General features: G+C 42.9%; 1 pseudogene; it reads left to right on the top strand.

Moving 5' to 3' along the window:
- Window positions 1–603: 603 nt before the first annotated feature.
- On the top strand, window positions 604–15,230 carry LOC128638838 (uncharacterized; annotated as a pseudogene).
- Window positions 15,231–15,654: the final 424 nt, after the last annotated feature.

The raw sequence follows: 15,654 nt of genomic DNA, 5'->3' as shown, positions 1-15,654 counted from the left end.
ATTGTCACACGGCAGATGTCACAAGCCTAAAACTGCAATATATCTATTCCTAACTGGCCTCAGCGGACATAAGAGAAGAAACTGCAAAACAATGGCTATTTTGTTAACAAAATGATAGCGGCAAGTCTTGTCTACTCCTTAAAATTGTCTGGGATGGTGTCTCCAAAAAAAAAGTGGTGTTTTGACCTTTGTAAAACAATTGCAGCAACTAATCCATTAATACATTTTACACCTAGTATTTTAGTTCATTGCAAAACTGCAGAAAAATCTTGCAATTACAGGGTGTTTGCAAGACAAAGGATGAGTAGTGGTGAATCTGGGGATGTTATCCCTGCCTCCCTTAAGGCCTCCACTAGTAGTGCCAGGGCAGTTAGGGCTATGCCGGTTGTAGTGGGAGGTGGCCATACCCCATCCCCTAGAAGGTCTGGCGGGTCGGTTAGGCATAGGGCGCAAAGCTCACGTGACATAGCCCAGTCTGGAAGCTCATCCACTAGGCCCCATGCGCAAGAACTGATTGTGGGGCAACTTCCAGCAGCGGGCTCCGTGGGCCTGTCACCGGAGGTTTCCACGGCCGTTGCGGCGCTGCTGCAATTTATTGCAGCCATGGTTGGTACCGGCTTTGCCGGGGCCCCTGCTGGGGAGGCTGCATCGTGTGCTGGACCTATAGCAAGAGCAGTATCATCCCCGGGTCCTCGCACGGCTGTAGCCTCTTCAGTAGGATCTACTTCTGGCCCCACCCCTTCCGGTGACGCACTTCTGGTTCGCCATTTAGCGGTGACGGCGGTCAGAAGCAGACCAGCAGCAATAGCGGGTGCCCAGTACAAAGGTAAGTTGGGAGTATGCTTGGGGGGCAGGCCCATGGGCGGCAATCCGAAGGGATCATTTTTCTAGGCCAAGGGGCGCATCTGTTAGAAGGATGCTTGATATGCCAAATAGGGGGGGGGCATGGCACTGTATAGTACAAGTGATTCGCCTGATTGGAGCCACGATGATGGCAGGAATGCTGATTCGCATGATTGGAGCCACGATAATGATGGGAATGCTGATGCTCAGAATTGGTAGTGGATGGTAGTGCTTATAAGAGGGAGGGATGTTAGCTGGGGCGACTGAAGTGCCCAGGGGTAGGAAAGCCACTTCAAAAAAGAAACACATTTAGGTCCCTGTAACAGAGTTAGGGGCGGATGACAATTGTGACAGGTGGAGTGAAAGTTTGTTTGGGGCTTTTGATGAGGAATTTGTGGAGGATTGTGAAGGGGAACAGGAGAGAGAATGCGTGGCTAAGGCTGGTGCGTCCAGAGGTGTAAGTGTGGTAGCAAGGCCCGTTAGGGGTATGGCTGGGCCTGTCAGGGCTGGTATGAGGTCGCAGTGGCGGTAACAAGGGGGGGGGGGGGCACTTAAAGCTGGGGGCACAGGTACTCCTGGCTTGCATTCTGTTTTGCAGATGTCAGTAATACAGCAAGGAGGCATGGCGTCAACACTAGCAGTGGAACACCTGAACAATCCCACGTAGATGTCGGCGGCTGTGGCAGTGCAGGGTAGAGCGAATCCTATCTCAACTGGAGAAGGACGGCTTGAAACCACAGCAGGAAGTCAAGGCCGGGAGCAGTCTCTGAACCTGGGGCTGGTGAGTCTACTGTAGCTAATCTTGATTGCACTGCAACTTTCAGACACCACATCTACATCTGGCTCAGATAGTGAGGGGTTGCTAGGAGCACATGTTCAGAATGATAAAAGTTATCTTCAGCGCAGGATAAGGTAGCACCTCAGACAGGGGGGTTGCTGCAACAGTTTCAGAGGTGTCGAAGGCATCTCTAGTGTCTCAACGGGCAGAGAGCAAAGCAGCTCTGCATGGGGATTCCTATACTTGTTTTCTCTATTTGATGCACGGTCACTTAAGGACCAAGCTAGTAAAGAAAATACAGGATGGTAAATATGTTAATATGTTCAAATTATCTATAGAGGTGCATAGGTTGAAGGAGCGTAGTAAGGATGGGACAGGGCCCAAAAAAATTAAATTAGCTGACTCTTCCTCGCAAAACACCCTGACCAGATACATGCGATCATTAAATATACTGACGCTACTGAATTTATTTATGGGAGGTTTAAGGAGGGAGCATGGAGAAACTACGATGAGGAGTTCCGCAGGGAATTCACAGGTAACCCGGTGCTTAACTTCGGGACCACAGACATGCATTTGTGGGTGAGTCTACGTCAAAAGTACTATCCCTCCCCGCAAGAAGTGTGGAGTGGTGCGGGGTGGTCCTTTCCTAAGTTCAGAAGAAAAGGGAGAGAGTGCTGGAAATACTAGGACCGACAATGCGATCACGGAACCGCATGCATTTTTTGGCTCGTGAGCAAACACTGCAAGGGAGGGCAACAAGGTTGTGAGTGCACACACCGTAGAGATACTCCAGCCGCCATAGGCAGAGGTAGGGGAGTTGCTGCGAACAAGGGCACCCATCCCACTGAGGGTGAACCATGGCTGCGCATGTACCCAGACCATCAGGCAGCCCAAGTGCTCCTGGCGGGCCTACGCAAGGGTTTTGTTATTCCTGTCAATAATTTCGTGTTAGGCTCTAAAGTACAATGGAACCTAAAGTCATCCTATCAGTTTCCACGAGCATTGACAAAAAAATTGGATAAAGAGGTGAGCCTAGGGAGAATGGCGGGGCCCTTTCACAACTGTCCCGTAGAAAATGTAGTTGTCTCTCCTCTGGAGGTGGTGCCGAAGAAGAAGGCAGGGAAATTTAGGATGATTCAGCACTTATCCTATCCCAAAGGCTGATCGGTCAACGACGCTACTGATCCTGGACTGAGTCCGGTGCGTTACCAATCATTTGAGGAAGCACTGGCAATTGTCCGGGGAGGGAGCAATGCTGGCTAAACTGGATATTAAATCAGTGTTTAGATTGCTGCCGATTCACCCTTCTTCTTTCTGTCTCATGGGCTGTACATTTCAGGGGCAATTCTTTGTGGATAGGTGTCTTCCTATGGGTTGTGCGGTTATTTCGAAAATGTTTAGAACATTTTTGCACTGGACAGTGCAGGAGGTGGCGCAGGACACTAGCATTGCCCACTACATAGACGATTTCCTACTAATTGGCCCACCTGGAACAAACAATTGTGATAGGCTTATGAAAGTAATGCGAGTGCTCATGAGTAGATTCATTGTCCCTTTGGTGGAGGATAAAACTGAAGGCCCTTGTACGCAATTAACGTTCCTCGGAATCAAGATTGATACAGTCAGGCAACTGTGTAATTTGCCTGACGACAAGGTAGCTAAGATTTTGGAGGCAGTTCAAACAACTGTTTCTGCTTCCTACCTATCATTAAGGCAGATTTTTTCTTTTGGGGTTATTGAATTGTGCATGCCGGGTGATCACTTAAAAAGGAGACGGATCAGCGCAGTAAGATTGTGATAGGCAGAGATATGCATAAAGATCTACAGGTTTGGGAGAGGTTCTTGATTCATTTCAATGGAGTGAGACTGTGGCCAGTGACTGCGGTTTCAAGTCCAGCTCTCCACATTTTCACAAATGCAGCTGGAGCATCTGGCTTTGGAGCCTTTTTTCAAGGCGAATGGTTTGCGGGCATATGGCCTCGCGAGTGGATCAGTGGAGGGCTGACTAGGAATTTTACTCTGTTAGAGCTTTTTTTCCCATCGTGGCAGCGTTGGAGATTTGGGCGGACAACCTAGCTTAGAGAGTGGTGGTGTTCTGGTGTGACAACCAGAGTGTAGTGCAATAACTTATTTGCAGCATCACCAGTAGTAGGACGTTAGCTCAGGTATCTAGTGTTGCGCTGTCTGGAGTGCAATATCCAGTTCTCAGCACAGCACGTGCCAGGGGTGAATAATAGCATTGCTGACACCCTTTCCCGTTCTAATTGGACACAATTTAGATTGCTGGCCACTTCGGAGCAGCTACAGGATTGACCTGTCCGCCTTCTCTGGCAGCTCGCGGAGATTGGTCACCCCTCCTTCCGTTAATTTGCTCCGTGCTGGTTTCGGCTACATGGGAGGCTAACACTAGGCATTGGCACAAATGGGAAGCCTTTTGTGTGAATCAGGGAGTAGCTTTCACACAGGGCCTGCAAGATTGGTTGGCTTGCTTAAAAACAAGGTCAGTAAAAAAAGGGGGATCTTGTGGCCAAGTTAGCAACGCTATCCTTTAATAACAAAATCTTTTCTTTCCTTGACACGACAAGGACATTCTTAGTGAAGCAGATTATGTGGGGTTGGGGAAGAGTGAAAGTCAGGAAGACAGACGTAAGGGAACCAATCACAGTAGATAGATTAAGACGGTTACTAGTGGGGCTGCAGGGTATATGCAGTTATAACTACAAGGTGGCTTTATTTAAAGCAGCTTTCGCACTGGCATATTTTGGGACTCTGAGGATAGGAGAGTTAGTGGCCCCTTCTAAGTTGGTGAAAGAAAAAGATGTACAGAATGAGAATGTTCAAATTGGTAACGAGGCTGTACTAGTTTGTCCCCTGGTCTAAAATGGACCAGGATGCAAGGGGTGTGTGGTTGACATTGCCGGCTAGACCGGAGAGTGATTGTTGCCCCATGCGACTGTTGGGTTCATTCAGTGCTATTCGCAACAGGCAGAATAAGCAATATTTAGTAAATAAAGATGGGACTGCATTGACGAAGTTGCAATTTGGGAGGATTTTGAAGAGGGCAGTCTTTAGTATTGGCCTTGATCCTCATAAGATTGCCCCGCATTCTTTCAGGATAGGAGCAGTCACGTCTACGGCCGATAGCGGCATGTCACAGGAAGGGATACAGAGGTTGGGCAGATGGCACTCTAGCAGATTCAAATTATATGTCAGGCCAATAAGTGCATAAGTTAGATGAAGCTAAAACAGTCAGTGAGTTTTAGGAGCTGTTTTTCTTAGTTGTGTTGTGTCTTTTTTCTAGGTGTGAATAATCAAGCAGTGCGAGTGTGGATAGTTGGCCATTCATTTGTGCATTGGGCGGCTATCAGGGCTCTGACACTGCCGGGATGTCAACAATTAGGATTTAATCTGGCTAGAGCTATGTTAAGATGGTTGGGACAAAGGGGTATGTGTTGGCACAAACTGCCAGTGCTGCTTCAGGATGCTTTAAGAAGATGGGGGAAACCTAACATAGTGATCCTACATTTGGGAGGAATGACTTAGGGGTAATCTCAGTGTTGGAGCTGATTAGGGTCATTCAGGCTGATTTGAGGTGGCTGAATGTGTGGTGCCCTGGGGTAAGAATAGGTTGGTCGAATGTGGTGGCTCGTCTGTATTGTAGGCACATGAGTTCGGCTGGGGCTGCCTACAGGGTAAGAAAAAAGGTGAATATGAAGGTGGGAAAGACCATCAGGGTGTTACGTGGATTTATAATCTGCCATTCGAATATAACGGCTGACAAGAAATTGCAATTTCGTCCAGATGAGGTACATCTATCGGATGTTGGTCTGGATCTATTTTTAAACGATATCAGATTAGCCTTAATCCTAGTTATTTAAAAAAAAAAAAAAAAAAGGCTTGTGGATTAGTAATATTAAAGTTAATTTATTGGCGGCAAGAGTTATATTAATGAGATGGGTGAACTTTTGTGGCGGATAGGAGGTCTAGGCCCAGATATCAATTTTTAGGGTGGAGGGACAGCCAGGCTGATGGGGGAGCAACCCACCTTAGGCACGGGCCTAGGGCGCTCCTCTCTCCGTATAGGCAGGCCAGGAGAACTCCACACGTAGCCCGCTATACTGCTGATGGTGGGGGTCGCCTGGGACAGCTCCGCTGCAGTTACACCTTAAGATGGGCCTCGACATCTTATGCAGGATATAGAATATAGGAATTCAATTGCCACCATGCATAAGTTATGTTTCAGTTTAAACAAAAGTTTAGTCGGTTTAATTCAATGTTATTTAATAAACGTGACCAATGTTGGTCTTTTCTCCAACATTGGTTTTGTGTGTTTTATTGATAAGAGGTATGGGGGAAATAAAATGATCCCCTAATTGGGAAGAAGCGACTAAGCATTTAATCCCTTATGATAGTGGAAAGCCCTGAATGGGACTGGAACGCCACTAAGGGTTAAGACCTGGAGGGGATGGGAATAAAGGAGGTATGGAGTAAAGTGAGAGAGCAACAATGTTACAGTTATGGAGGAAGGTTCCAGTACTCTTCTTCCTGTGAAGATCCCTGAAGTTTTCCCACCCGCCCTCCCTGGTTGGAATGGTTGGCTTGAGTTGACAACTTCCTTAGGGTTGCCAAAGCTGCATTGCGGGGGTAGGTTTAGTTAAGCTAGCCTTGGTAAGACCGTGCATTGTAACTTTGGTCTCACCCTTCACTAGCTGGCTAGTGCAGCTGGTGGTGGCAGGAGCCCCATTTTGGGCGTGATTACTTGTTCACGCTCTAGCTGGAGGTCTGGGCCCAGATATCAATTTTTAGGGCGGAGGAACGGCCAGGCTGATGGGGGGAGCAACCCACATTAGACTTGGGCCTAGGGCGCTCCTCTCTCCGTATAGGTAGGCCGGAAGAACTCCACACATAGCCCGCTATACTTCTGATGGCGGGGGTCATCCGGGACGGCTCCACTGCAGTTACACCTTAAGCTGGGCCTCAACCTCTTATGCAGAAGATAGAATATAGGAACTCAATTGCCACCATGCATGAGTTATGTTTTAGTTTAAACAAAAGTTTAGTCGGTTTAATTCAATTTGTTATTTAATAAACATGACCCACGTTGGTCTTTTTCTCCCACATTGGTTTTGTGTGTTTTATTGATAAGAGGTATGGGGGTAATAAAGTGATGTCCTGATTGGGAAGAAGCGACTAAGCATTTAATCCCTTATGTGTTCTTTGAATTAATACTTTTAAAGTGCTTGTGCACACTCAGTTTGAGTGTTAATACACACAACCATTGTTTGTAAACAATGGCTTGTCTTGAACCCACCTCTTCTCTCTCTATTAGCATCTATGTGAGACCAATAGTGTATTTTTTATAATTTTATTTTAATTACAATTCAAGCATAACAATGTTTGCAAAGTTTTAGAGTTAAACCAACAACTCCATCATTGTAGTATTTGGCCTATTTTTGCTTTAAATTACTGGGACATATGATGTAATTCAAAAATAATGTATTGTTAATTTCTGTACCAATATAGGGTATCACAAGAAAGCCCTGTTCATTTGTATATAATACTGTATGTAGGGGGGAACTTAACAAATACAGAGGAGAAGTTACGGAATGTTCCTTGAAACTAATGGGATATTTAGTAAAACATGAAATGGAAAAATTAACTGGAGAAATTTCTAAACTAAGTGATGAATTGAAGCAGTATGAGTTAAAGGAGGATTTTCAAAAATCATATAATAAAATAAAGGGTGAAGTGGAAAAGTTTGCAAAATTTATTTCTGAGAAGAAGGAAAGGAAAATTGACAGGGATTTGATTGACTATGGGGCCAAAATAGGACAGCAAATATTGACTCAGATAACTCTAACAAAGACTGTGACACGATAGATACAGAGGGTTCAGATGGGGAAAGACCTAAACCCATACTTAGAAATAGAATTAAACCCTACACAAAAGTATCCCTTTAGGAGGAGAACTCGGAGGGGAAGGGGGAAACTAACCACGCAATAAATGACAAGTATGCTTCAATCAGAATCCCCAGTACAATTCAATGTAGAGGAACCAAGTCTTAATATTATAAATCTCTCAGACAAAACACTCCCACAGACACAAAACTCAGTGTTAAGAAAAGGTCTATAATTTTACCCACTACAAATGTTGACAAATTTAAAGTCGTTAAAGACATCCACTTATTCACACGTAAAATATTGGCTAAAAAATATTTCTCTAATAGTTCAGAGACAGATCAACAATATAATGCTGATTTTATGTCAATCAATGATCTAATTAATCTGTAAGGGGAATCAGAATTAGCAGATGCAGAGCTTAAAGATGATGGTTGGAGGAAAATGTTAATAACCAAGCCTCACTTTGTTCCTCCAAAGAGTGTCACATCATGCACTATAAGGACATACTGTCTATGAAAGATCCTAATAGCATTTCAGAGAATAATTTAACCAGACAAGAAAGAAATTATTTTACAGAATTGACACAGTGGACGGATGAGCAGATCAAAATAAGTGATAAGGGTGGGAACATAGTAATTTGGCCCACTACCATGTATGTAGAAGAAGCTCAGAAACAGTTAACTAACACTAAAAACTACAAGCGTCTGCTAGGCAATCCCACGGAAGTATTTTTGGAGCAATATAATAAAATTATTAAATGTGCTCTGACAGAAGGGTCTATTGATCAAACTGAGTTTGAGTTCCTGGTTGTTAATAACCCTAAGATAGCAACCTTTTATTTGAGGCCCAAGCAGGGCCGGCGCTTGCACTAGGCTTCTAGGCAGCCGCCTAGTGCGCACTGCCAGCTAGGGCGCAGCAGCTCCAGCTGACTCCGTCACTTTTACTAAAAGTCACTTACTGTGTTAGCACCAAATAACTAAAGTCCACGATGTGGGATGCATATAAGATATATAAATGTAAATGTCATTTCATTTCCACTATTCAATAATTTGAATGTGAACAAGAAATGTAGCCTCATTAGAATGGACCATCATTGAGCAGGTAAAGAACAAAAAGAGAGGAGGGGACAGAGATAGCTTTCTAGCCAAGATGGAGGTTTTCTGGATACACCGATTAAAAACAAGAATTCCCACAGGGTTAAATTCAGAATATGATATTATCAACTTTTGGGAATAATCGGTGTGTCCGGGAAACTCCACCCTCTCTCTATCAAAGTAAAAGCTTTATTAGTTTCATCAGAAAAGGTACTCTTAATGACATGGTGATACTTCATAATCCCTTAGAACATGGCAAATAGTTGTGTAAAATTCTTGTAAGTTTAAGTTTATCTATGCACTAGCAATTGAATATTTATGCAGAAAAGAGCTTAAATAAATGAATGCAAAACAGAATGAGAAGCAGTCTGCCAGGAACGAACAGCAGCATCAATAGCTTGTTCTATGGCCTGGTTGCCACCTGGTAGTAGCTTCTTTCTGCCCAATTGTGCTTTTCACAGAGGAAATCTTTCCTGTAGTATATCAGTCTGATCCCGCCGGCATGGTCAGTCCAGCCCCGAAATACCAGGAAATTCTCCTCTGAACAAGGAACATGACAACCCCAGACGATCGTTTCGGCCTCCTTTGGGCCTCGTCAGTGAGGTGCAGCCATATCCCTCTAAGCACATTGGGCAAGGAGTCCACGTCTGGTTTCCCCCATCACCCATAGGGAGACTATCCCCAGGGTCATATTTACATATGCAAAACAGAATGAGAAGCAGTCTGCCAGGAACGAACAGCAGCATCAATAGCTTGTTCTATGGCCTGGTTGCCACCTGGTAGTAGCTTCTTTCTGCCCAATTGTGCTTTTCACAGAGGAAAACTTTCCTGTAGTATATCAGTCTGATCCCACCGGCATGGTCAGTCCAGCCCCGAAATACCAGGAAATTCTCCTCTGAACAAGGAACATGACAACCCCAGACGATCGTTTCGGCCTCCTTTGGGCCTCGTCAGTGAGGTGCAGCCATATCCCTCTAAGCACATTGGGCAAGGAGTCCACGTCTGGTTTCCCCCATCACCCATAGGGAGACTATCCCCAGGGTCATATTTACATATGCAAAACAGAATGAGAAGCAGTCTGCCAGGAACGAACAGCAGCATCAATAGCTTGTTCTATGGCCTGGTTGCCACCTGGTAGTAGCTTCTTTCTGCCCAATTGTGCTTTTCACAGAGGAAAACTTTCCTGTAGTATATCAGTCTGATCCCGCCGGGATTAAATAAATGAATGGGGCCATAAGCATATAGAAAAATAGAGGGTAAAGCATGATGGAAATATGCAACACATAGATTTTTCTTTCTTTTCTTTTCTAATTAAAATAAGGCCATTTAGAAACTAGACAAGAATTATAATACCCCACAATTGTCAATTGAAAATGTGTGGTTATTTAAGATAATTGTACAGTATAGAATGTTATCTGAAATTATTAATATTGTCATTTTATGTTATTTTATAACATTGTGTTCATACAGCAAGAGCTCTGAGTATAAACATTGAGTATGGCTAAGATAAATATGGTAGTTTTGTTGCCAATTATAGAATTGCGCCCCAGGTAATGATTTTATCCAATCACAATCAAGCACAGGTGTATATTAAGGTAGAGGTGATTGTGAACTACAGCTACGACTACGGCTACAAGGGCTGAAACGCATCAGCAATAGTTCATGGAGTGCAATTCTATGGCACAATATTGTCACATAGTATCCGCTTTGTTAAGGATCCAATTGCCTGAATAAAGCTGCTATTTTTAAAGTGCAGTCAGTCTCCGGTGCCGCTTATTACACTAAACTCCGTCACTTTTACGCCAAATTTTTTTTTTCATTTATTAGCCGAACCTCGTCTCACCCACCCCGACCCTCCCTGTACAAATTACAATCTGTGTATTTTCTTTACAGTTTTTTTTTATTTACAGTCTTTTTTTTATTTATTAATAATTTAAGTCTTCAGACTCCGACCTTGTGGGTAGTAGATTCAGGAGTTATTTGAGGAAGCACTTCTTTACAGAAAGAGTGATTGATTTATGGAATAAACTTCCTCAAGAGGTAGTAGCAACAAACACTGTGGGGGACTTTAAAAATGCATGGGACAAGCATAGGGCTATCCTACGAACTAGATAAGTTTATACTGTTAGGTAAGGTCGGGCAGACTTGCTGGGCCTATGGCTCTTATCTGCCGTCAATATCTATGTTTCTATGTTTCTATTGCTTGGGGCGTATTGCGCAGTCACAGCGACGTCAGCACCTCAACGTTACCATCACGTGACTACTCCGCCCCGCTTTGCCGCTCACTGTACCAGCCTCACACGCGGCAGCAGGAAGACAGAGAGGAAGACAGAGTGTGAGTGGTTCTCGACTGGCTGCTGACTGTGCTGGACTGGCTGTGCCTGTGGACGGGTGCGGACGGACAGTTTTGGACAGTCAGACACCTAAAAAAAATTTAAGTAGCTGCCTAGCTGGGTTGGGTAGTAATGTAGAGGCTAGAGCCTGGCTGGCAGTGGCAGAGCAAGCCCAGAGCCAATCAGATGGTCCGGACCGTGTGGACCGTGGTCCGTAGACGGTGGAGACGGAGTACCGTGGAGACCACACCAGACAGAGGTGAGAGTGACTGACTCAGACCCAGGCCCATAACTGAACCGGCACTTGACCGACATAAAGCTCTGTCCTCTGTGTGATGATGTGTGAGTGTGTCCACTATTATATTATAGCCTAATATGCTGGCTGCTGTGCTGCACTGAACATTATGAATCTTTATTAGTTATTAAAAAATACATTATTTATAATATCGCTCGGATATACAGACAGTATATTAATTTATTAATGTTATGGGTAATGTTATGTTATTATGTATATACTACTTGTACTACTAGAGAAAGATGGGCAGGCTAATTATGATAAAATATATAAATATATTATATATAATTTATTATTCCTTGGTTTGGTTGTTTCTCAGGTGAATTTTACCAACGTACGGTTATTTGTTAATTAATAAAACCTTAAACAATGGGGTCAACTTCCCAGCTTAAAGGCAAAAATAGGGGTGACCATGTGGGTGTGATGATCTACGACAGCTTCAATTCAACATGGACCACAGGAGGTTGTATCACATGATTTTCCCAAAGACTCAAAAAACAGACGATTTTCTCCTGTACACTACAAGAGGAGACTGGCAAATGGTGAAGAACTCAAAAGATGTGTTTTTTTTGTTTTTGCTGTAAATTGTTCAGTAAAAGAAATGTTGCATCATCCCTACAAGAAACAGGTTCAAAAGACTGGAAGAACATTGGAGCAATTATTTCTTTACATGAGAGGAATACTGACCATTTGGAAAACTATCAAGCCTGGCATGAACTTGAATTGCGCTTATCTAAAGAAAAAACAATTGATGCAGCAGAAAATTAGGCAAGAAGAACAATATTGGCAACAAGTCTTGCAACGCTTGATTGCTTTGGTAAGAGTTCTTGCCATGCAAAACTTATCATTCCGTGGTACAAATGACAAGTTGTATATTGCCGGCAATGGAAATTTTTTAAAGTTTGTGGAATATCTAGCCCTTTTTGATCATATCATGAATGAACATTTGTGTAGGATTAAAGATCAAGAAACATTGGTTCACTACCTGGGAAAAGATATCCAGAAGGAGCTTATACAGCTTCTAGTCGGAGCTTTAACCCCTTAATGACCGGACCATTTTTCAATATTCTTACCCTTAATGACAATGGCTATTTTTACATTTCTGCAGTGTTTGTGTTTAGCTGTAATTTCCCTCTTACTCATTTACTGTACCCACACATATTATATACCGTTTTTCTCGCCATTAAATGGACTTTCTAAAGATACCATTATTTTCATCATGTCTTATAATTTACTAAAAACAAAATAATAAAATATGAGGAAAAAATGGAAAAAAACAAACTTTTTCTAACTTTGACCCCCAAAATATGTTACACATCTACAAACACCAAAAAACACCCATGCTAAATAGTTTCTAAATTTTGTCCTGAGTTTAGAAATACCCAATGTTTACATGCGATCAAAAAAAAAAAAGTTCACTTTTTCACAAAATTTGTCACAAACTTTAGGTTTCCCACTGAAATTATTTACAAACAGCTTCTGCAATTATGGCACAAATGGTTGTAAATGCTTCTCTGGGATCTCCTTTTTTCAGAAATAGCAGACTTATATGGCTTTTGGGTTGCTTTTTGGTAATTAGAAGGCCGCTAAATGCCGCTGCGCACCACACGTGTTTTATGCCCAGGAGTGAAGGGGTTAATTAGGGAGCTTGTAGGGTTAATTTTAGCTTTAGTGTAGTAGACAACCCCAAGTATTGATCTAGGCCCATTTTGGTATATTTTATGCCACCATTTCACCGCCAAATGCGAGCAAATAAAAAAAAAAAACTTAACATTTTTCACAATTTTAGGTTTCTCACTGAAATTATTTACAAACAGCTTGTGCAATTATGGCAGAAATTGTTGTAAAAGCTTCTCTGGGATCCCCTTTGTTCAGAAATAGCAGACTTATATGGCTTTGGCGTTGCTTTTTGGTAATTAGAAGGCCGCTAAATGCTGCTGCGCACCACACGTTAATTATGCCCAGCAGTGAAGGGGTTAAATTAGGTAGCTTGTAGGGAGCTTACAGGGTTAATTTTAGAGATCAGCCTCCCACCTGACACATCCCACCCCCTGATCCCTCCCAAACAGCTCTCTTCCCTCCCCCACCCCACAATTGTTCCCGCCATCTTAAGTACTGGCAGAAAGTCTGCCAGTACTAAATAAAAGAGGTTGGTTTTTTTTAAATAAAAATAATAAAGTATTTTAGCTGTGATGGACCCCTGCCTTAGCCCCAACCTCCCTGATCCCCCCCTCCAGCTCTCTAACCCTCTCCCCTACCTAATTACCACCATCTTGGGTACTGGCAGCTGTCTGCCAGTACCCAGTTTGGCCCCAAAACCCCCCCAAAAAGTATTTTTATTTTATTTTTACTTAAAAAACTATTTCTGTAGTGTAGCAGCCCCCCACAATACCCCCACCACCACCCCCTCCCAGATCCTTTTATATTTTTTTTTTTAAAAAAAATCCCTTTTTTCCCCTTTCTGCCCTCATTCATTGGTGTCAGTGTGGCTAATGGGTGCACATGCACGCGCGCTCACATGCAAGCTCACGTGCACACACGCGCATCGTGCACCCACGCGCGCATCGTGCACGCGCACCCTCACACCCGGCACTATCGCTACCGGTGCAGAGAGGGCCACAGAGTGGCTCTCTCTGCATCGGGGGCTTGTAAAGTGGTATTGCAGGATGCCTCCATATCGAAGCATCACTGCAATACCCTCAGAGCTGCTGGAAGCATTTGTGATCGCTTCCAGCACTCTGTTAGACAACTGACGTACCAGGTACGTCCATTGTCATTAACTGCTTGTTAATGCATGACGTACCTGGTACGTCAGTTGTCATTAAGGGGTTAAAGCAGAAAATTATAACAAGTACAATTTCAGCTAAATACTATTCAATTATTCTGGACTGCACACCTGATGTTACTCATATTGAGCAAATGACAATGATTGTACGTTTTTTTGATGTAAGCAAACCATCAGATAATGAGTCTGAAAGTATTACTATAAGAGAACATTTCTTAGGATTTATTCCACTACAGGAGACTACAGGTGCCTTTATAGCAGAAACTCTTTTTGAACAACTGAAGCAAATTCAATTGCCAATTGAAAATCTCCGTGGTCAAGGGTATGACAATGGGAGTAACATGAAAGGCAAACAAAATGGAGCACAAAAGAGAATACTGGACTTAAGCCCACATGCGTTTTTTGTTCCCTGCAATGCACATTCTTTAAACTTGGTAGTCAATGACGCTGCTAGGTGTTGTCTGGAAGCAACTACTTTCTTCGGGTTAGTTCAACAGATTTATAATTATTTCTCTACATCTACTAAGCGTTGGCAAGTTCTAATTAGCCATATATCAGACTTAGGCATAACTGTTAAGCCATTGAGTGAAACAAGATGGGAGAGTCGGAATGATGCTTTGAAACCACTGAGATATCATCTTGGTAATATATATGATGCTTTGACAGAGATTTTTGAGGATACAAGCCTATCAGGTCCATCTGGAAATACTTCCCGAGTTGAAGCCAGGGGCCTTGCTGATGCAGTTAGTAAATTCAAGTTTGTGGTATCCCTTGTTACATGGTACAACATCCTTTTTGAAGTCAATCTTACAAGCAAGCTACTACAAAATAAGGAAGCTGATTTAAATTCAGCTACAAGAAAATTGTAAGTGACCAAGAATTATCTCATAACCTGCAGGTGTGATAAGGGTTTTCAACAGATAGTACCAAACCTTGAGACAGAAGATCAAGTTCGAAACAGGAGAAAGAAACGGCAGTTTGAATATGAGCCCCAAGAAGAAGCACCATAAGATCCAAAGCAGAAATTCAAAACAGGTTTTTACTATGCTGTTTTAGACATGGCCATACAATCTATTGAAGAGAGATTCCAACAGCTACAAAAATATAATTCACTATTTAGCTTTCTATATGACATTTACAGTATAAAGAAAAAATCTGTAATAATTTGGAAAAAATCTGTAATAATTTGGAAAGGTCATTGATGCATAATGGAAACTAAGATATTGATGCGTAAGATCTGCGTTGTGAACTTGAAGCAATAGCTCGAAGACTTCCAAAGCCTATGCCGCCACAAGAAGTACTTCTCTTCATACTACAAAATAAACTTCTAGATAACGTGCCTAATATTTCTGTTGCTCTGAGGATCCTTCTCACACTTCCAGTATCAGTGGCAAGTGGTGAACGTATTTTCTCAAAGTTCAAACTTATAAAAAGTTACATACGTTTTACAATGTTGGAAAAGAGACTAGTTGGCTTGGCAACTATATCAATTGAACATACACAGGCAGCAGCACTTGATCTGGCTGAAAGGTGACAACATTTGCAAAGGAAAAGGCACGCAGAGTGAGATTTTGATGTGTCTGAAATTTAAACTTTTATCTGACATCTGTGTTTTTTTTGTTTGTT

Source organism: Bombina bombina, chromosome 8 (assembly GCF_027579735.1).
Source record: "Bombina bombina isolate aBomBom1 chromosome 8, aBomBom1.pri, whole genome shotgun sequence".
Taxonomy (NCBI): Eukaryota; Metazoa; Chordata; class Amphibia; order Anura; family Bombinatoridae; genus Bombina; species Bombina bombina.
Note: the sequence above shows the minus strand (reverse complement) of the source record. Positions and strands in the feature narration are given on the sequence as shown.